Here is a 24242-nt window from a genome sequence, read left to right as displayed (position 1 = left end):
GTTATCGCGCCTTACATTTATTTTATTTTTATATCTATCTCGATTCCTTTATACCTGTACAACCAACCGTTATCCAATCAAAGTTAATATACTCTGTGAGCTCTGCTCAACTGAGTATAATTACAAAGTAAAATATTGTAAAGTTAAAATTATAAACAAACCCTACAATACTCCCCCTTCAAGAAATTTCAACATCAAACAAATAAAAAGTAACTCTCTTTTTAAGTGTATTGTTAGTGTTGTTTGTATCTGTTGTTTCAATTATTGCTGGTTTTAATCTGTCAATTGGAATAGTTTTAATAGTATCATTGATTTCCAATTTAAAATATTTTCGTTCTTTTTCCACAATTTTGTATGGTCCCTCATATGGTTGCTGTAATGAGCGTTTATCTATAACTCGAACAAATGCAAATTTACAAGTTTGAAGATCTTCTGGAACATAAATTCCTGTATCATAATTTCTATGATGACTTAAATTTGATTTAGTATTCCGAAAATGTTCACGTAAACTACTTAAAATTTCAGTTGATGAATTATTCTCAGCTGATGGAACAACAAGTTCCCCCGGTAAACGTACATTTTGACCAAAAACCATTTCCGCTGGTGTAGCTGAAATATCCTCTTTGTAAATAGATCGCAACCAGTAGTATGACAGGTAACTCGTCATACCAATTGTTTGATCCATCTCTAGCCATTATAGTAATTTTTAGCTGCCTATGAAACCTTTCAACCATACCATTTCCTTGAGGGTGATAAGCCGAAGTAGTAATATGATGACTACCGAGTAATTTGGTTAACTCTAAAAACAATTTTGATGTGAATTAGCTACCTTGGTCGGTGGTTATTTTCAATGGAACTCCAAAACGAGATATATATTCTTTGAAAAATTTGTTCGCAATTGTTGACGCTGAAATATCTTTTAGAGCATATGCCTCTGGCCAACGAGTAAATCTATCAATTATTGTTAAAATAAAACGATGTCCTTTCGAAATAGGTAACGGTCCAACTATATCTAGATGTATAAGCTCAAATCTATTCTTAGGAATGGAAATTTTGACAACAGGAGACTTTGTGTGACGATGAACTTTGGATTTTTGACAGTTAAGACACTCTTTTGACCAACTATTAATATCTTTAGTCATGTTAGGCCAAAAATATTTTTTAATTATGAGTCGCCGTGTATCTCTTGTACCAGGATGTGCAATTCCATGCAGCATGTCAAATACCGTCTTCCGTAATTTACTCGGTACAAATGGTCTAGGTGTATCTCCAGAAACTTCACACCAAATATTGAAATTTAATGTAGGTATATTAATTAACTTCAAATTTAAAAATTGTATTTTAGATATTAAATAAAAAAATAAATAAATGTAAGGCGCGATAACCTCCGAATAGATCTAAGGCCGAGCTTCTCTTCCAATCTGCGTCGTGCTCCTTTTGATTTTCCCTACAAATTGGCCGGACGGGACCTACATGTTTTATGCCGACTCCGAACGGCATCTGCAAAGCAGATGAGTTTTCACTGAGAGCTTTTCATGGCAGAAATACACCCGGAGTGCTTGCCAAACACTGCCGAGGGGCGACCCCGCTTAGAAAAATTTTCTTCTAATTGAAAAATCTTATTTCTAAAATTTTGATGTTGCTTTGCCCGGGAGTTGAACCCAGGGCATACGATGTGATAGGCGGAGCACGCTACCATCACACCACGGTGGTTCGTTTAAATCTCTGTCATTTTGTTGTTCGCTTTGTAAAATTTTGAAATTCAGCTCTGTATTGTGTATTGCATTAACCTCGAAAGCTCTAGATAGCGTATCTGCTACAACATTGGATTCTCCTTTAATGTATTGTATGTCATCAGTAAATTGTGCTATAAACTCCAAATGTCTCGTTTGTCTGGGACTCCGTTCTGTTTTTAATTTAAAGCTGTAATTAAAGGTTTGTGGTCCGTAAAAACTGTAAATTGTCGTCCTTCCTAAAGATATCGAAAATGTTTTATATTTAAATAAATTGCCAATAATTCCCTATCAAATGCGCTGTACTTAATTTCGGTTGGAGAAAGTTTTTTAGAAAAAAATGCAAGAGGTTCAATTTTGTTATTATATGTTTGTTGTATAACACCACCAATAGCCGTATTAGATGCATCTACTGTTAAAGATAATTTGGCATCTTTGTTAAAATGATTTAACAATATCGTAGATGCAAATTTATCCTTAATGCATTCAAAAGCTTCACTCGATATAGCGTCCCATATTAAATTTTTGTCACGTTTCTTACTTGTTCTGTTAATTAGATCATAAATTTTGTTCGTAAATTCTGCTAATTTTGGAATATATCTATGGTAATAGTTTACCATGCCTATAAATTTTTGGGCTTGCTTAACTGATTTCGGACGTTCGAAATTGCGAATAGCTGCTACCTTTTCGTCAGAAGGTCGAATACCTGTACCAGAAATATTATGTCCTAAAAAGTCTATATTTGATACGCCGAAAGTATATTTACTTGGTTTAATGTTTAAACCGTACTCTGAAAGGCGTTGAAAAAGTATACGCAAATGTTTTAAATGTTGTTCTTCGTCTTTACTTGCAATAAGCAAGTCGTCGATATAAGAATATATAAAATCTAAGTCACTGACTATTTCGTTAATGAATCTTTGGAAAGTTTGTGCAGAATTTCTAAGTCCGAAGGGCATTCGCATGAATTCAAACATACCGAAAGGAGTTGTAATCGCAGTTTTATAAATGTCTTCCTCAGCCATAGGAATTTGGTGATATGCTCTAACTAAGTCTAATTTCGAAAATATATTTTTATTACGAAGATTCATATTAAAATCTTGTATGTGTGGTAAAGGATAACGATCCGGCACAGTTACAATATTTATTCTCCTAAAATCACCGCAAGGACGCCAGTCATTCAACTCTTTTTTAAGTACTAAGTGAAGTGGAGATGCTACTGAAGAATTTGAATGCCGACAAATGCCTGTTTTAACTAAAAAATCAAATTCCGTTTTAGCGACTTTGTATTTTATCGGATCTAATCGCCTGGGTCTAGAAAATGGAAGACTACCTTCCGTTACAAGTCGATGTACCGTTGTATGTTTAACAGGTTTCGTATAATCTGGTTCTGCAAAAAGTGACGGAAACTCTCTTAATAATTTCGTAAATTTATTATCAACCGCAAATAACTTTGGTAAAGGAATGCCACAAAAAGAAGAAATGGTATTGACCGAAAGATTTGTTAAGGGATCCACTAATCGCTTATGTTTCATATCAATAAGGAGACCATATTTACAAAGAAAGTCTGCTCCAATTATTGGCTTAGCTTTATCCGCTATCAAAAATGTAAAGGGAAATTCACGTCTTAAACTTAAATTTACGTTTAAAAGCCTTTTCCCATATGTGGAAATTGTTGAACCATTAGCTGCTGTTTCGTATGTGGAAATTTACACAATGGTAACACTGAAATTTCTGCTCCACTATCGATCAAAAAATGTAGTTTATTATCTTTATCAAAAATGAACAAGCGACGAGTTGAAAATTCCAAATTACCGTTGTTCGTCGCTGCAACAACGGTTGAATTTAGTTTGTTGAATCTTTATTTTTATTATAAGAACACGGTTGTTCACAATTTCGGGCATTACTTCCAAACTTGTAGTGAAATTTACACAACCAATTTGGATTATTACGCGAATTGGAACGACGTCTAAATGAATTTCTAAAATAATTTCTGGAATTCGACCGTGATCTAGATTGATTTTGATATACTTGAGTTTTTATTTCAGATAATTCTAAAGAAAGTTTTTGAAAATTTTCAAACATCAAAGAAGTAGTTTTAACCAAATTTTCAACAACAGAATTTTGCGAAACTAAATTCGAAACCGCGTTAACCGAATATACTTCATTTTTATTTATGACTTCCCAAATATTATCAGCGAGTTTTGTCAATTCATTTATATTAGTTGAATTGGAACTAGCTAAAATCGCACTTAAATTTGATTTTGAATAAAATCTAAAACCGTTAAAATGACTTCCTGTGGAAGCGCGGTAATAATATGTTCATATTTTGTGTTCTCTTGCGTTATATTTTTAGTACTAAATTGTGTTTCTGCATGGATAAACCAAGCTTCTGGACAACTAGTCCAAAATTGTGGAAGTTTAATTGATGTTGCGGAAATTTCATTTGATCTTATATTTTCGTAAGGATTCGAAATATGATCAGAAAAATTCTCATTCGGTAAATCAATTAGTGAGCCATTTAAATTGCTTGTGAGTGTAGTTTGTATGTTGTGTGTATTGTTATGTGGGAAGTGAAACATATTAACTGTTTTGAAAAAGAAAGTTAGAGAATAAAATAGCAAATTTGACAAGGGATGACAAAAAGTCGTTCCCTGTTAGAAAATCAATAAAACAAAATTAATCTAAATCAGTAAAACAGTTATATAATTTATATTAAATAAATACTATACTGAATTGAAGGAAGATTTTTTAATTTTGCTACTACCTTATGGAATGTAAATAGTCCTAAATAAGTTACTAATTGAATGTAAATAAATTGGCTTAATTACTCGAGATTTAGTATCAATATGAAATTGTTTTTGAGATGCAGGAAGATGAAATTGTTGCTAGTAGTATATCAGAAGTATCATTTACGTTGTGTAATTCTTACTTTATTAACAATAACGATAGCGAAAGTGACGGAAGTATCATTGCTAACATCAGAGGTTGTTAAGGTTGATATAATCAATGGTCGTTATTGCTATGAAACCAGCTCTATCTTAATTCTAGACGCAGCAACATACACGGTATGCACGAAGACGCACACAGCTAATAGCGTTGAGAACAATAATCGTAGTGACTAATTGTAAATGAAATGTTTGTATATCATCATAAAATTTGTTGTAATATAAGCTCCTCAATGTATCTGCAACTGCATCTAAAATTTTGCTGTAATATTAGTTCTTCTATGTATCTGCAACTGCATCTAGAATTTTGCTGTAATATTAGTTCTTCTATGTTAATATTAGTTCTTCTATGTTAATATTAGTTCTTCTATGTTAAACCGTTATAATGCCAAGAAATTATATACGATGACCGATATGGATACGATTATCCCACATTCAAAAAACAATTACTGCACTCGACAAAAGGCGGGATCGCCAATTGTAGTTCCAATATTGAAATAAAAAAGGAACTATTTTTATGTAATAATTAATATATTTTTAATTGAATCGTTAGTACAAAAATTGAATTTTCACAAGAATGAAAATTTTTGAAGTCACCAAATTCAAAATTGAAAACCAAAAATACATGAATACATTTAAAAATAATAACAAAATTACAAAGTAAAATATTGTAAAGTTAAAATTATAAACAAACCCTACAGAGAGTATGCTTCATTTGGGACGACTCGCAGTGAAGCCACCACCATTCTTGAAGCCCGATCCTCGCTCAAGTGGAAGCGCAATTCATGCGCGTGAGTATCGCAACCGATGACACTATGTATTATACTATCGTGGCTGAAATTGATTCAGCAATATTAATGCACGCCAGCGACATTATTACATCGCCTCCTGCTACCGGCAAGTATGAGGCGTTAAAGAATAGGCTGTTAGCGTTCGGGGAGTCAGCGGAGAAGAAATTAAAACGTCTTTTCGATTCATGCGAGCTGAACGACAAGAAACCATCAACGTTGTTGCGAGAGATGAAGGATTTAGCACACAATCGGTTAAACAACGATATTCTAAAAACAATTTGGTCGCGACGCTTGCCGATGCAGGTCCAGCAAATTTTAACGACATTAGATGAGGACGTAGAAGAGTTGGCTAAAAAAACTGACAAAATTTTGGAAGTAACGACGGGGGGTACAGTCAACGCCATGGGAACGACTACTAACGACACAGAGACGGCAATTGCCGAACTTGTATGTCGTGTAGACAAATTCGAACAAGAAAATCGTAACAAATTCCAGCGCACGGAACAAGCAGGGCGAACTAGGATTCCAAAGGCAACAGCAACTACGGTACCGCGAAACGTCGCTGCACGAGTACCAAATAGCGACATTTGTTGGTACCATCGCACCTTTGGGAACCAAGCCACAAAATGTCGACCGGCTTGCAGTTACACACTAGCACGCACGGAAAACTAGTTAGTCATCCGTTCAAAGCGGCTACGACGGAGGCTAACCAACATACGATCCGTCTCCATATACAGGGCAAAATTTCATCTTTAAAAATTTTATTCGATACTGCGGCCGAAATATCAGTGGTACCCAGATGTAATAACGACCCGGCGCTACCTTCTCCGATGAAGTTAGTGGCCGCGAACAACACCCAGATCAACACGTATGGTAAGAAGAAGGTGACACTAGATCTGGGATTCAAGCGAACGTTTACTTGGCTGCTAATCATAGCTGACGTATCCTACTCGATAATAGGCGCGGACTTTTTACAAAAGTTCGAGATCCTAGTAGACATGAAGAACAAAAGGATCATCGAACAGAGGACTAACACTCAGATTGGTCGTCTCATAGTAAATCCCCCTCAAAGTATTACGACGCTCAGATCCTCGAATATTTTTCATGAGATATTAACTCGGTATGTGGATCTCACAGAGGATAAGGCATCAAATGTAAAGAGTAACGTCTATCATTTCATCGAGAAGAGAGGAGCGCCAACAGTGCAGAAGGTACGGCGACTATAACCGGAAAAGTTAAGCATCGCAAAGCAGGAGTTTCAGTACCTGTTAGATAAAGGCATTTGCTAACGCTCGAAAACTCAGTGGGCCAGCCCATTGCACATGGTACAGAAAGCCAACAGGTCGTGGCGTCCCTGTGGATATTATCGGAGACTGAATGCCATAACCGTTCCAGATAAGTATCCTATACGTCACATACATGATTTTTTGGGTATTTACACGGTAAAACAATTTTTTTCAGTAATCGACTGTAAGAAAGCGTATCATCAAATCCCGGTGCACCCAACAGACGTACCGAAGACGACAATCCTAACACCTTTTGGGCTTTTCGAATTCAAGTACATGACATTTGGACTTAGAAAAAATTCGGTCCAGACCTTTCAAAGGATCATGGATGACACAGTGGCTGGCTTTGAGTTTGCCTTTCCGTATCTCGATGACGTGCTAGTAGCCTCGAGTTCGGCTGCAAAACACGTCAAACATTTGCAACAGTTGTTCGACCGCTATCGCGATAGAGGTCTGGTCATAAATATAGAGAAATGCCAGATGGGTTTGCCGGAGGTAGAGTTCATTGGCCACTTGGTTTCGAAAAGGGGCATTTCCCCCTTGCCTCGTAAAGTTCAGGGAATCCTGGAGTTAAAAAAACCAACTAAGGTTCACGAATTGAGGAGGTTTCTGGGCGCAGTAAATTTTTACCGTCGATTCCTTCCGCGCGCAGCAGCCGCAGAAGTACCACTGCAGGAGATGATGGGTCCGCGTAAAAAACATGATAGGACAAAGTTAAAATGGACGGCGACTTCCGAGAGAGCGTTTAAAGAACTCAAGGCACAGCTTGCGAAAGAGGCACTAATCGTATTCCCAGAGAGGGGAGCTATCATAGCACTAGCAACGGATATGTCTGACACCGAAATGGGTTGCGGCATTACAACAGTTAACATTGGGCAGGTGTCGGCCGTTAGCTTTTTTTTACAGAAGTTCGCCAAAACAGATACAAGGTACTGCACGTACGACCGTGAGCTGCTGGCTATACACCACAAAGCTATTAGCCTAGAGCTAGTGGAAACTGCGCCAATAAACGCCTCCAACCAACTGCAAAGAAGAAGATGGAAACAACACCTTTTTGAACCAGAAGTATTTGATGTTGTATGGAACGATGCCTTTCTTTCGGTTCAAATGTCTAAGCCATTAGGTATGGCGGGTGATGCTGCCATGCCCAGAAGTCGCGTAAAAGTAAATCGAACTCCGGTATATTGGTGGAACGAGGAAATAGCGAAGGAGCGTAGAAAATGCCACAAGACACGGCGAAGGGCACAGAGGGCACGCTCGTCGCTACGATATGATGAGCTACGCAATACCTACATAGCCAAAGAACGACGCTTAAAAATACTATAAACAAGTAAGGAAGGCTAAGTTCGGGTGTAACCGAACATCACATACTCAGTTGAGAGCTATGGAGACAAAATAAGGGAAAATCACCATGTAGGAAAATGAACCTCGGGTAACCCTGGAATGTGTTTGTATGACATGCGTATCAAATGGCAGGTATTAAAGAGTATTTTAAGAGGGAGTGGGCCATAGTTCTATAGGTGGACACCTTTTCGAGATATCGCCATAAAGGTGGACCAGGGCTGACTCTAGAATTTGTTTGTACGATATGGGTATCAAATGAAAGGTGGTAATGAGTATTTTAAAACGGAGTGGGGCTTAGTTCTATAGGTTGACGCCTTTTCGGGATATCGTTATAAAGGTGGACCAGGGGTGACTCTAGAATTTGTTTGTACGATACGGACATCAAATGAAAGGTGTTAATGAGTATTTTAAAAGGGAGTGGGCCTTAGTTCTATAGGTGGACGCCTATTCGGGATATCGTTATAAAGGTGGACCAGGGGTGACTCTAGAATTAGTTTGTACGATATGGGTACCAAATAAATGGTGTTAATGAGTATTTTAAAAGGGAGTGGGCCTTAGTTCTATGGGTGGACGCCTTTTCGAGATATTGCCATAAAGGTGGACCAGGGGTGACTCTAGAATTAATTTGTACGATATGGGTATCAAATGAAAGGTGTTAATGAGTATTTTAAAAGGGAGTGGGCCTTAGTTCTATAGGTGGACGCCTTTTCTATATATCGCCATAAAGGCGGACCAGGGGTGAATCTATAATGTGTTTGTACAATATGGGTGTCAAATTAAAGGTATTAATAAGAATTTTAAAAGGGAGTGGTGGTAGTTGTATATGTGAAGGCGTTTTCGAGATATCGACCAAAATGTGGAACAGGGTGACCCAGAACATCATCTGTCGGGTACCGCTAATTTATTTATATATGTAATACCACGAACAGTATTCCTGCCAAAATTCCAAGGGCTTTTGATTTCGCCCTGCAGAACTTTTTCATTTTCTTTTACTTAATATGGTAGGTGTCACACCTATTTTACAAAGTTTTTTTCTAAAGTTATATTTTGCGTCAATAAACCAATCCAATTATCATGTTTGAACCCTTTTTTCGTATTTGGTATAGAATTATGGCACTTTTTTCATTTTTCGTAACTTTCGATATCGAAAAAGTGGGCGTGGTCATAGTCAGATTTCGGCCATTTTTTATACCAATAGAAAGTGAGTTCGGATAATTATGTGAACTGAGTTTAGTAAAGATATATCGATTTTTGCTCAAGTTATCGTGTTAATGGCCAAGCGGAAGGACAGACGGTCGACTGTGTATAAAAACTGGGCGTGGCTTCAACCGATTTCACCATTTTTCACAGAAAACAGTTATCGTCCTAGAATCTAAGCCGTTACCAAATTTCACAAGGATTGGTAAATTTTTGTTCGACTTATGGCATTAAATGTATCCTAGACAAATCAAATCACAAAAAGTGCGGAGCCACGCCCATTTTGAAATTTTGTTTTATTTTTGTATTTTGTTGCACCATATCATTACTGGAGTTGAATGTTGACATAATTTACTTATATACTGTAAAGATATTAAATTTTTTGTAAAAATTTCACTTTAAAAAAAAAATTTTTTTAAAAGTGGGCGTGGTCGTTCTCCGATTTTGCTAATTTGTATTAAGCATACATATAGTAACAGGAGTAACGTTCTTGACAAATTTCATCATGATATCTTCAACGACTGCCAAATTACAGCTTGCAAAACTTCTAAATTACCTTCTTTTAAAAGTGGGCGGTGCCACGCCCATTGTCCAAAATTTTACTTATTTTCTATCCTGCGCCATAAGTTCAACACACTTACCAAGTTTCATCGCTTTATCCCTCTTTGGTAATGAATTATCTCAATTTTTCAATTTTTCGAAATTTTCGATATCGAAAAAGTGGGCGTGGTTATAGTCCGATATCGTTCATTTTAAATAGCGATCTGAGATGAGCGCCCAGGAATCCACATACCAAATTTCGTCAAGATATCTCAAAATTTACTCAAGTTATCGTGTTAACGTACAGACGGACGGACGGACATGGCTTAATCAAATTTTTTTTCGATACTGATGATTTTGATATATGGAAGTCTATATCTATCTCGATTCCTTTATACCTGTACAACCAACCGTTATCCAATCAAAGTTAATATACTCTGTGAGCTCTGCTCAACTGAGTATAAAAAGAGCAAGAGAGCCTGCTTCAAGGAACTGATGGATAGTGCTGATCTTGATCCTTGGGGATTGGCTTACAAAACGGTGATGGCGAAAATTAAAGAGCGGAAATCAGAGCAGCCTACATGCCCGACACTAATGAGAAGAATCGTAGAAACTCTTTTTCCGACACAAGATTACCGGACCTATCAAAGTGAGGTTCTCGAAGGAATGGAAATCCCAGAAATAACAGAGCAGAAGGTACTAGATGCAACACAGATAGTTGCGGACAATAAGTCTCCAGGACCTGATGGAACGCCTAATATAGCTCTTAAATCAGCGATAAGGTCTAGAACATTGGTATTTACGGATCCATTCAACGCCTTTTTCCAAGAAGGCGTCTTCCCCCGCTCAATGAAACGTGAAAGACTGGTTCTATTGCTGAAACCTGGTAAGATGCCCGAGCAGCCATCTTCATGCAGGCCACGTTGTATGTTGGATTCAATAGGAAAGACTCTCGAACGTATTATTAGTGGGCGTCTGCAGCAGACTCTGGAAAGCCCAGGTGGCTTGTCAAATAGTCAGTTTGGATTTCGAGAATCGAGATCCACGATAAATGCAATACAAACAGTTGTCAACATAGCCCGCGGAGCCATAACCGGAGGCCAAAGTAAAAGGAAGCTCTGTGCACTGATAACTTTGGATATTAGAAATGCTTTTAACACCGCTAACTGGATGCTGATAATGACAGCGCTACGAAACTTTGGCACACCTGCTTACCTGCTCCGAATAATTGGTAGCTATCTAAGCGACAGAGTACTCCTTTTTGATATGGATGAGGGACCAAGAAAGCACAACATCACGGGCGGTGTCCCTCAGGGATCTGTTCTAGGTCCAGCTCTTTGGAATGCGATGTATGACGGGGTGCTACAAATCGACCTTCCCGGAGGCACGGAAATTGTTGTAGTAGTAGTGGCCAAGAAAGTTGATCTGCTCCAAGCATTATGTAATGACGCCGTCGGAAGAATAAGGGAATGGTTGGCGAACATGGGGATGGAGGTGGCTAGCAATAAGACAGAAGTGGTTCTGGTGAGCTCAAAGCGGATTGTGGCTGAGTTGGTCCTAACCACAGGAGATTATCAAATAAATTCAAAGACATCCGTGAGATATCTAGGAGTAACATTGACTCAAAACTAACTTTTAGGGAGCACTTCAGGGCGGTAGCGGAGAAAGTTTCTAGAGTTAGAGGAGCCCTAACGCGAATAATGCCTAACATCGGCGGCCCAAGCGAAGCTACCCGTCAGCTATTATCCAACGTAACCAGCTCTATAATATTATATGCAGCACCAGTATGGCACGGATCTAAAATGGTCCACCAAAAAGATATACTAGCAGCCTACCGCATTACTGCTATACGAATAGCATGTGCTTATCGGACGGTGGCCGACGACGCGATCCATGTTTTATCCAGGAAAATCCCAGTAGATCTACTCTCAGGTGAAATGGCAGATCTGTATGGCATTGGAATCAGCCGACCATCTGAAGATGCTAAGAAAAGCGCAAGGTCACGAACAATAGTTAGGTGGCAAGAACGGTGAGAAGATTGGAGAAAAGGGCGCTGGACCTTCAGGCTAGTCCGGAATATAGCGGAATGGTACAATCCAAAACACGGCGAACTAAATTACCACCTCACACAGATATTGAGCGGGCACGGTGGCTTCAAGGAATATCTACATAAGCGTGGGATAGAGGAGGATCCTTTCTGTCCAAGCTATCCCTCCGAATTGGAAAGCGCAGAACATGTAATGTTTCACTGCCCTCATTTTCACGGCGAAAGACTGTCTGTAAACAGAGTTTTTGGAGAGGAGCCTTCCTTTAACAATTTAGTTCCACGAATGTGCGACCAAATAGATTGTTGGATTGCTGTGAGCAAGATGGCCTTTATAGTAATGACGAAATTGATGCATGCTGAAAGGGATAGCAGAGAAATGCCCATACGAAGTAGTGGCGACACATTAGCGGAGCTGAAAACATCGTCGCCGACATGCTTTCGAGGATTGCGACATTCACGGCTCCTTCGCCATTAGATACGAAGCTGCTACACGACGAACAGTAAGGGTGCGAGGAGTTAAAAGAGTTGCTAGATGACGGTAACACGGCGTTACACTTAATTAAATTTAAACATACCGATGACGGATTCGATATATTTTGCGACGATTCGACTGGGAGAATAAGGCCATATGTTCCAAAGTCACTGCGCCAAGTGGTTTTCGATGCCACTCACGGCCTCGCACACCCGGGAGCGAGAGCAACGGTCAAACTGATAGCGAATAGTTTCGTATGGAAAGGAATGAGCAAGGACATAAGAACACGGGTCCGGTGTTGTTCCGCTTGCCAAAGATGCAAAGTCGCCCGGCATACTAAGAGTGCATTGGAGAATTTTGCCGTTCCCAGTAAACGCTTTGAACATCTTAATCGCGGTTACGCTTACTGCCTAACATGCGTCGACAGATTTTCGAGGTGGATCGAGGCTTTCCCGCTGGCAGATATGACAGCGGAAACGGTCGCAAGAGAGATACTCAACGGGGGGATCAGTAGATACGGGGTGCCGAAGTTCATCACTGCAGATCAGGGTAGGCAGTTTGAAAGCAGTTTATTTACTCATCTGGCCAAGTTGTTGGGCGCAAAACATATACACACGACAAGTTATCATCCTCAGGCGAATGGCATGGTGGAGAGATGACACCGCGTGCTAAAAGCACCATTAACCCTCTATTGCATACTCACGCCTTTAGACGTGCAATAGAAAATCATTTAATTAATATAAAAGTTTTAAAATTTTTAAATCAAATTTTATACAAGTCTGTGCAGAATATCTTAAGCTTCATTCATGTGCTATTAGTTTTGTCATTCAAATGTTGGCTTTGACTTTTATCAGTTTGAAGTTGTAGTTGATCCAATTCGCGTGGTTTTAATTGTTTGTTTAAATAGTATTATTTATACTTCAGAAGAATTATTTTTGAAAATATTTATAGTAAGGAGGTAAGTACAATAAATACGTTTCTAGAGTTGAAGATGAGTTGAAAGTTAATCCTAAATCTTTTTGGAACTATGTTCGTTCAAAGAAAGGTTGTTCTAATATACCTACCTGTGTCAAATTTAATGACATTTGCTCCAACAATTTGGTCGATTCGGCAAATCTCTTTGCTGATTTTTTCAAATCTACGTTTGTTTTTGAGGCCGATAACTTTGATAACAGGTATCTTACTGATAGCCCCAAACCTTTAGACTTTGGGTTTCTGTCTTTGTCTGAAACCGATATTATCTTGGGTATATCTTCCTTACAGACCTCAATCAAAAATGATATTGATGGATTGTCCTCTTTTTTATTTAAGAAGTGTAGTATTTCTCTTTGTGTGCCACTGTGCCACATTTTCAATATTTCGCTATCGACTGGAGTTTTTGTTGATCGCTGGAAGCTGGTGTCTATCACTCCTATCTTCAGGCAATAAAAATGAAGTAAAGAATTACAGGCCAATATCCAAACTGTCAACATGTTCAAAACTTTTTGAAAAGGTAGTTAAAAACAAAGTATCATTCGCTATAAATAAAATAGTCGATCCATGTCAGCATGGTTTCATTGCGGTACGTTCGACTGCTACAAATCTGGTTGTTTTCTCTCAGTTTTGTGTCTCTGCGTTTAAGGATGGATGTCAAGTTGACACCATATATACGGATTTTTCCAAGGCTTTTGACACAGTTTCGCACAAATTACTTCTGTGGAAACTTGAAAACATGGGCTCTCACTCAAGCTTTCTGTCGTGGCTGAAGTCCTATTTGGAAAATAGAATATCTTTTGTTAAAATCGAGAGAACTAAGTCTTATGAATTCTCAGCAACTTCGGGTGTACCACAAGGTAGCATCCTTGGTCCTATTTTGTTCTTAATGTTTATTAATGATGTTGGCTCATGCATAAACTATTCGAATTATTTGCTTTATGCTGACAACTTAAAACTCTTTCGGAGAATGTCCTGTACTTCTGATGCATTGCGTTTGCAAGAAGATCTGAATGCTATAAATAATTGGGCCTGTCAAAATAATCTGCGACTCAATATTAGTAAATGCTGTCACATGACGTATACTAAGTCTACGAATGTGGTGTCATTCGCGTACTCGATTTCTAATGTAACTCTTGCGGCAATTAATGAGTTTCGCGACCTTGGCGTAATTTTTGACTCATCTTTTACTTTTTATAATCATGTAAACTTTCATATACCAAAGGCTTATACCAACTTAGCTTTCTTGCGACGATATCCCATGCAGATACGTGAGTTTATATTCGTAGCCTTTGCTGAAAAAGAGCCACGTTACTACTTTACGATTTCTTTAAATTTTCGTTTTATTATTAGAAATGTTCCGATCAAATAATAGAAACTTATCAGATGATGAAATACAAAATTTTTTTGAACAATTACCGTCTGAAAATGAATTTATGGAAAAACACACACCTTCAGCTTCGCGTCAACGAACTACGAACTGTTTTTTCGAGGTGAAAAGGACACCCCAGATTTTCGAAAAAAAATAACGAACACCATATGATTGTTTTCAATACTTTGTTTCAAATGATTTTCTAAAGGTATGTCTTTAAATTAATTTTTATTTACGGTCCAGATATTACAGGTATTTGATAAATTTTTTTATCCAGATTGTAGCTACTCAAATGAATCTTTATGCCACCCAAAACGATATTTCTACAAAGTTTAAAACTGACGAAGTGGAACATCGAAAATTTTTGGGGATATTGTTTTTCATGTCAGTTTTCCGGTATCCGCGTTCTCGCTCGTATTGCGGACAGTATTCTCTGGAACCATTACGCTTAGCAATGAGTTGTAATCGTTTTGAGGAGCTCCGATCAAAACTACTCTTTAATGACAATTCTTTATGTGCCAAGAAGGGTGAACTTGGATTGACCCGTTGTATAAAGCGAGACCTCTTATTCAACATTTCAATAACCGTTTCGGGTCAATTCCTATGCTTCAGCGTCTTTGTGTGGATGGACAAATATATTTTTCGAAAATGCAAAAAAATCCTTTTGAGCAGTATATGCCGGCAAAACCCCATTTCGAAGTTATTTGTTCTCTGCGACTATACGGGGTTTTCTTACAATTTCGAATTATATTGCGGCGCTGGGGACAATAAAGTTTTTCCTGGGTGTCCTGATCTAGGAGCTGCTTCGAACATAGTAAGATTGTCAAAAAACATACCGAACAATATAAATCACATGCTATACTTCGATATTTTCTACACATGAGTAGGACTACTAGTTTATTTGAAAAGCCGCGGAATTTAGGGATTGGGAACAATGCGGGCAAACCGCGTTCCGAACATTAAACTTTCTACTGATGCTGAGCTCCAAAAGAAAATTGTAAGTCGTAGCTTTTCCGAACAGTATGTTGGAGCAGTTTGTGGCGTGGAAATAAGAAATGTTCTGTGGTACGATACAAGGCCAGTTTGTCTTCCTTCTAGTTATGTGGGATCAAAACCCTTTATAAGTCACATCATACCCCTCAACAATAACACTTTGGGATCGAAAAGATAAAGAAAAAATTGATACAAGCTGCCCAGCAATACTTAAAGAGTACAGCAAGCATATGGGTGGAGTCAACTTATTGGGTGGACTTATCAGACGATACCATATTCGAATGAAGACAAAAAAGTGGACAGCTCGCTTATTCTATCATTTACTAGATGTGGCTATAGTAAATTCTTATATATTGTACAAGAGGATGCATCAAAATCCTAATGAAAAGCAGTATACCCTACCTGAGTTCAGAACATAAGTTGCAGAAGTATTATGTTGGATGCGTTCAACTCCGTCTACGAAACGTGGTCGCCCCCTTTAGCTTCCCCTCAACCAAAGGCGAAAAAGGCGTACATGCCACCAATATACATTCGCTGTGACAATCAGGACATTGGTGCAAGTTTTTAGATAGATCCGGAAAGAAAATGTGCAAGTATCCAGGTTGTAAATCAGAAACCCAAGCATTTTGTGTAAAATGTGAAATAAATTTATGTTTCTACAACAAAACAATGTTTTATAGAAGTCCACACTAACCAAAAAAAACAATTTTGAAATAAATCTCTAAAAAATGTTTAACATTCGAAATATATTGCTGTTTTCGTTTTTATAACTATCCAGGCATTGTTGCAGATTGGGTTGATGTACTACCTATAGTTCTACTGGGATTAAGGACAAGGTAAAGGAAAACCTGGGAGTTTCGGTGGCTGAAATGCTGTATGGACAGCTGATTCAACTCCCTGGGGATTTTTTCGCAAGTCCGCGTGAGACAACGGTGGATGAGCCGATGTTTTTACAAAAGCTCAGACAACATTTCGAGCAACTTCGACCGACGCAAACATCACAACATGGAAAGGCACCTGTGTTTGTTCCCAAGGATCTCCGTTTTTGCAGCTATGTGTTTTTCCGGGATGATACCATACATCGGCCTCTTAAAGCTACATATGACGGACCCTATTTAGTGATCAACAGATTCCCAAAGACATACACCATTTTAATTGGCACCAAGCAGGTCACGGTCTCAATAGATAGGCTAAAACCCGCGTATTTACCAAAGGAAGATTCGATAGCAACGTATAGTAAATCGGCATAGTTTCAACAATTACGGCCGCTCATTTTAGGAGGGGAGTGATGTAGGGTTAAATATCCTACTACATGGTTTGGGCGTTTGGTATGGCAACGCTGCGCAAGAATTTTCCAGAAATATAAAATACAACTCTGTTTTAGTATTCGCTTGGAGTTAGAACGCGATTCAATTTATTCTTTTAATGTAAGTTAACAGAGCAGCTAGAATCGTATATTTGTATCCGCATGTAAACATAGGTACAAACATTATCATTATCAATATAAGCAAATGTGCTTGACAACAACAGCAAGTTAGTGCTTTCAAACTTTACTTGTCGCTGTCCGAGTGAAATATCGGGACTTTACTTCCAGGAATGCAAAGCAACAATACCATAAAAGCAAAGAAAGAAAATTATAACAACAATGTGGCTTAGCACTTATTTGTTGCTGGCTGCGTAGAATATTTGAACTTCGCACAGGAATGCACGCTTACGGTAACCAAGCCAAGTCCTTTTTAATCACCTTAGAGCTAGAGGCAATTAGTTTTAAGAATCAGTTTGTAAAGTTAACCGGAGGAAGGCGAGTCGTATCGCTATCAAATAAATATATTGTAAAACACAATTGTCGCAATCATTAACTGGCACCCAACTTCAAGGCTTAAAAGGACAAAGGACCCAATAATCCCAAAGGACCTGGTTGAAGTGAATCAACATATAACAGGACTAAGGATTCCAAAATTTCCAAGGAGCTGATTGAACTAAATCTACATTTACAAAAAATCTGTAAGTGATTTTTCAAAACATTTCCAAGTGGTTTAAAACAAAAATATTTGAAATTAAGATTAAATTAAGTGCATTTCTGTATATATCCAACAATAAAAAGCTTCTAAGTGAATATCTCTGATTAAGATAAAATCTATAAAAGGATAAATTAGAAAGTAAATTCTTAACTATAAAATAAATTTCTAAATTACTTCATAAAACGTGTAATAAAACCCATAATGATCTACGCATTCTGTTATTTTTAATGAAGTAAGTTTTTCAAACATTTCTAGCAATTAATATTAAACTAAAGTTGATTGTGAAGATTCGCCTTTGTGGTATGTAGTAGCAACAAATATATTCAAAATATATTTGATTGAATATATGTAAGAATCTGCCGAGTTATTAGTATTTGCATAAATTATATTTTATGCGTGTTTAGAACGCTAGTATATTCATATATAATTAATCTTTTCACGAGGATTTCTCGAAAGCCCTTCTCATATTGAATAAGTCAGATTTCGTGCTGCAAGAATACCTTTCTCCTCACAAAATGTATTTAAATAAAGAACAAGTAATGGAAATCATTAGTGAAAGCAATGAGCGTACTAGACTTGAGTTGGTTGAACAGTTAGATAATTTAGCTCAAGCAATTAGTCGTCTCCAACCCCCCACTGGTGAGCCATATCATCCAGTCTCAATAAATCCTTCGGTTACCGATAATAATGCAAGTTTAGACTTGATAAAATCTCTACCCGAATTCAAGGTGGATTCGACCTCTTACCCAGCGTGGCGAAGTGCAGCAGTTTTCAGAATGAATTATTATACAGAGGGATCAGAGAAATACTATGTAGCTATGGGTATATTAAGAAACAAAATTGTTAATTCCGCCAACTCTGTCCTTGCCTCATTCAATACAGGTTTAAATTTTAAAGTCATTATGGCCAGATTGGACCAGGAATATTCAGATAAGAGGCCTTTGTATGTCTTGGAAAACGAGCTTAGCATTCTCAGACATGGTAATTCATCTATTGCTGACTTTTGCAGCAAGGTGAAAAAACAACTATCACTTATAATAAATAAACATATTATGACCCATACTGGTAGGAATGACATCATTGAAGCTTTGAATGAACGAGCAAGGGAAAATGCTCTACGTATTTTTATATCAGGACTTCATCGCCCAATGTGCGATATTCTCTTCTCTGCTAGACCCAAAGACCTCCCTAATGCCCTTGCCATTGCTCAAGAGCTACAAAGCAATCATAGGCGAATGTAGTTTGCGGAAGCTTTTGCTGTAGGTAACGCATTCCGACCAATTAGGGCAACATTCACAATGCCTCAGCGCCAAGCGGTAGATCGTAATAACCAATTAATCTTGCGTTTCAATCAAAGTACGGTAAAAAGGCCAACCCCCATGGAAGTCGTTAATGGTACAAGTTTTTATAAGCAGAGGACTAATCCATACATAATAACTCATCGCAACATCAAACATCCAAATATACTGGTAAGCCATAGCATTTGAATTCTGATTTACCAGTAGCGTTGAAGCGTTCTCATGACCAATTACTTTCGGACCGTTCACCATTTCTAAAAATTAAAAAAAACTAATTTTATGCCGGAAGAAGAAAGTGCTTTTTTGAACGATGAAAAGTATCAAGACTGCACCCATAGCTCTTTTTACGAAATTGATTATTTAAATGAACATTATAATAATTATATTTCTCATGATAATGAACACTATAATTTTGATAAAGATATCGATGAGTAGATAAATCATTTAAACTGATATCACTCCTGCCGTTTATTATTAAAAAAGGCAAAAACGGACAGGAGCTTCGAATTTTGATAGACACCGGCACGTCCAAAAATTACATTAAGTAACTCCCTTTTATTCAAGGTATTCAGTTTTTGGATAATCCATTTAAATTGACTTCAATAAACGGTGAAAATATTATAAACCGAATTTGTTTAATTCACATTTTAGATAATACCTCGACGTTTTTCTTGCTTTCGAATCTAAGAACATTCGATGGTATCATAGGATATGATTTCCTGAAAAATATTAATGCAAAAATTGATACCGGTGAGGGGTATTTATTTTACCGCAATGGTAAAGTTAAATTACAATATTTATCTTGTAATCAGGTTAATTCAATTGCAATAGATATTATAGATATAGATATTCCTCCATTAGTTCAAAAAAAATTTCGGCAAATTATAAAAAAGAAAAATAATACTTTCGCTGACCCTAATAGGGCGTTGCCATATAACACTAGTGTGAAAGGCAGAATTCGAACAAATACAAATGATGCGATCTATAGTAAAAGCTACCCGTACCCCATTTCTGTGGCTCCATTCATCAATAATGAAATAAAAACTTTACTCAGAGATGGTTTTATTAGGGAATCGTGTTCGCCATACAATTCTCCTGTCCACGTTGTTAGTAAGAAAGGCTTTGATGCAGATGGTAAGCCTAAATTAAGGATGGTGATCGACTTCAGGAAATCGAATGAGAAAACAATTCCTGATCGATAGCCCATACCGGATACATCCGTAATCTTGGCTAACCTAGGTAGCTCCAAATTGTTTTACAACATTAGACCTTAAGTCAGGGTTCCATCAGATTTTATTGTGTGAGGATGATAGGCAAAAAACAGCATTCAATATAAATAATGGCAAATATGAATTTTGCAGATGGCCATTTGGCCTAAAAAACGCACCCAGTATCTTTCAAAGGGCCATTGACGATGTTTACGCCAGGAAATAGGAAAATACTGCCATGTTTATGTCGATGACATAATTATATATTCTCCAGATGAAGAGTCACATTTAAACCACATTGACTGTATCCTGCAGAAACTTGAAAAAGCGGGAATGAGAGTATCAGCCGAGAAATCGAGGTTTTTTAAAAGCGAAGTGGAGTTTTTGGGGTTCCTTGTATCCGAGGAAGGTATAAAAACTTGCCCAGATAAGATTCACGACATCATAAACTACGAACCTCTAAGAACCCTTCGAGCACTTCGCTCATTTCTTGCGTTATCAGGGTATTACCGCCGTTTTGTGAAGGATTACGCTGCCATTATAAAACCGTTGACACGGTATATTCGAGGTGAAAATGGACAAGTTGGTGCTAGGAATTCCAAAAACATAAAAATAGATTTTGACTCAAACGCCCTATGCGCATTTGAAAGAATAACAAGTAAGGAAAGCTAAGTTCGGGTGTAACCGAACATTACATACCCAGTTGAGAGCTATGGAGACAAAATAAGGGAAAATCACCATGTAGGAAAATGAACCTAGGGTAACCCTGGAATGTGTTGTTTGTACGATATGTGTATCAAATGAAAGGTGTTAATGAATATTTTAAAAGTGCGTGGGCCTTAGTTCTATAGGTGGACGCCTTTTCGAGATATCGCCATAAAAGTGTACCAGGGGTGACTCTAGAATTTGTTTGTACGATATGGCTATCAAATGAAAGGTGTTAATGAGTATTTTAAAAGGGAGTGGTCCTTAGTTCTATAGGCGGACGGCTTTTCGAGATATCGCCATAAAGGTGGACCAGGGGTGAGTCTAGAATTTGTTTGTACGATATGGCTATCAAATGAAAGGTGTTAATGAGTATTTTAAAAGGGAGTGGGCCTTAGTTCTATAGGTGGACGCCTTTTCGAGATATCGCCATAAAGGTGGACCAGGGGTCACACTAGAATTTGTTTGTACGATATGGGTATCAAATGAAAGGTGTTAATGAGTATTTTAAAAGGGAGTGGGCCTTAGTTCTATAGGTGGACGCTTTTTCGAGATATCGCCATAAAGGTGGACCAGGGGTGACTCTAGAATTTGTTTGTACGATATGGCTATCAAATGAAAGGTGTTAATGAGTATTTTAAAAGTGAGTGGGCCTTAGTTCTATAGGTGGACGCCTTTTCGAGATATCGCCATAAAGGTGGACCAGGGGTCACACTAGAATTTGTTTGTACGATATGGGTATCAAATGAAAGGTGTTAATGAGTATTTTAAAAGGGAGTGGGCCTTAGTTCTATAGGTGGACGCTTTTTCGAGATATCGCCATAAAGGTGGACCAGGGGTGACTCTAGAATTTGTTTGCACAACATGGGTATCAAATGAAAGGTGTTAATGAGTATTTTAAAAGGGAGTGGGCCTTAGCTCTATAGGTGGACGCCTTTTCGGGATATCGTTATAAAGGTGGACCAGGGGTGACTCTAGAATGCGTTTGTACAATATGGATGTCAAACGAAAGGTGTTAATGAGTATTTTAAAAGGGAGTGGGCCTTAGTTTTATAGGTGGACGCCTTTTCGAGATATCGCCATAAAGGTGGACCAGGGATGACTCTAGAATGCCTTTGTACAATATGGGTGTCAAACGAAAGGTGTTAATGAGTATTTTAAGAGGGAGTGGGCCTTAGTTTTATAGGTGGACGCCTTTTCGGAATATCGTTATAAAGGTGGACCAGGGGTGACTCTAGCATGCGTTTGTACAATATCGGTGTCAAACGAAAGGTGTTAATGAGTATTTTAAAAGGGAGTGGGCCTTAGCTCTATAGGTGGACGCCTTTTCGGGATATCGTTATAAAGGTGGACCAGGGGTGACTCTAGAATGCGTTTGTACAATATGGGTGTCAAACGAAAGGTGTTAATGAGTGTTTTAAAAGGGAGTGGGCCTTAGTTCTATGGATGGACGCCTTTTCGAGATATCGCCATAAAGGTGGACCAGGGGTGACTCTAGAATGCGTTTATACAATATGGGTATCAAACGAAAGGTGTTAATGAGTATTTTAAAAGGGAGAGGGCCTTAGTTCTATGGGTGGACGCCTTTTCGAAATATCGATATAAAGGTGGACCAGGGGTGACTCTAGAATTTGTTTGTACGATATGGGTATCAAATGAAAGGTGTTAATGAGTATTTTAAAAGGGAGTGGGCCTTAGTTCTATAGGTAGACGCCTTTTCGAGATATCGCCATAGAGGTGGACCAGGGATGACTCTAAAATGCGTTTATACAATATGGGTATCAAACGAAAGGTGTTAATGAGTATTTTAAAAGGGAGTATGCCTGGGTTCAACTCCCGGGCAAAGCAACATCAAAATTTTAGAAACAAGATTTTTCAATTAGAAGAAAATTTTTCTAAGCGGGGTCGCCCCTCGGCAGTGTTTGGCAAGCACTCCGGGTGTATTTCTGCCATGAAAAGCTCTCAGTGAAAACTCATCTGCTTTGCAGATGCCGTTCGGAGTCGGCATAAAACATGTAGGTCCCGTCCGGCCAATTTGTAGGGAAAAATCAAGAGGAGCACGACGCAAATTGGAAGAGAAGCTCGGCCTTAGATCTCTCCGGAGGTTATCGCGCCTTACATTTATTTTTTTTTTTTAAAAGGGAGTGGGCCTTAGTTCTGTGGGTGGACGCCTTTTCGAAATATCGATATAAAGGTGGACCAGGGGTGACTCTAGAATTTGTTTGTACGATATGGGTATCAAATGAAAGGTGTTAATGAGTATTTTAAAAGGGAGTGGGCCTTAGTTTTATAGGTGTACGCCTTTTCGAGATATCGCCATAAAGGTGGACCAGGGATGACTCTAGAATGTGTCTATACAATATGGGTATCAAAGGAAAGGTGTTAATGAGTATTTTAAAAGGGAGTGGGCCCTAGTTCTATAGGTGGACGCCTTTTCGAGATATCGCCATAGAGGTGGACCAGGGTGACTCTAAAATGCGTTTATACAATATGGGTATCAAACGAAAGGTGTAAATGAGTATTTTAAAAGGGAGTGGGCCTTAGTTCTATGGGTGGACGCCTTTTCGAAATATCGATATAAAGGTGGACCAGGGGTGACTCTAGAATTTGTTTGTACGATATGGGTATCAAATGAAAGGTGTTAATGAGTATTTTAAAAGGGAGTGGGCCTTAGTTCTATAGGTGGACGCCTTTTCGGGATATCGTTATAAAGGTGGACCAGGGTTGACTCTAGAATGCGTTTGTACATTATGAGTATCAAACGAAAGGTGATAATGAGTATTTTAAAAGGGAGTGGGCCTTAGTTCTATAGGTGGACGCCTTTTCGATATATCGCCATAAAGGTGGACCAGGGGTGACTCTATAATGTGTTTGTACAATATGGGTGTCAAATTAAAGGTATTAATAACGATTTTAAAAGGGAGTGGTTGTAGTTGTATATGTGACAGCGTTTTCGAGATTTCGACCAAAATGTGGACCAGGGTGACCCAGAACATCATCTGTCGGGTACCGCTAATTTATTTATATATGTAATACCACGAACAGTATTCCTGCCATGATTCCAAGGACTTTCGATTTCGCCCTGCAGAACTTTTTCATTTTCTTCTACTTAATATGGTAGGTGTCACACCCATTTTACAAAGTTTTTTCTAAAGTTATATTTTGCGTCAATAAACCAATGAAATTACCATGTTTCATCCCTTTTTTCGTATTTGGTATAGAATTATGGCATTTTTTCATTTTTCGTAATTTTCGAAATCGAAAAAGTGGGCGTGGTCATTGTCGGATTTCGGCCATTTTTTATACCAATACATAGTG

At 38.1% G+C, this 24242-nt stretch overlaps 1 pseudogene; it reads left to right on the top strand.

Moving 5' to 3' along the window:
• The first annotated feature begins 14991 nt into the window (after positions 1-14991).
• On the top strand, positions 14992-16404 carry LOC137248678 (piggyBac transposable element-derived protein 1-like; annotated as a pseudogene).
• Positions 16405-24242: the final 7838 nt, after the last annotated feature.

This window comes from Eurosta solidaginis, chromosome 4 (assembly GCF_040869045.1).
Source record: "Eurosta solidaginis isolate ZX-2024a chromosome 4, ASM4086904v1, whole genome shotgun sequence".
NCBI lineage: Eukaryota > Metazoa > Arthropoda > Insecta > Diptera > Tephritidae > Eurosta > Eurosta solidaginis.
Note: the sequence above shows the minus strand (reverse complement) of the source record. Positions and strands in the feature narration are given on the sequence as shown.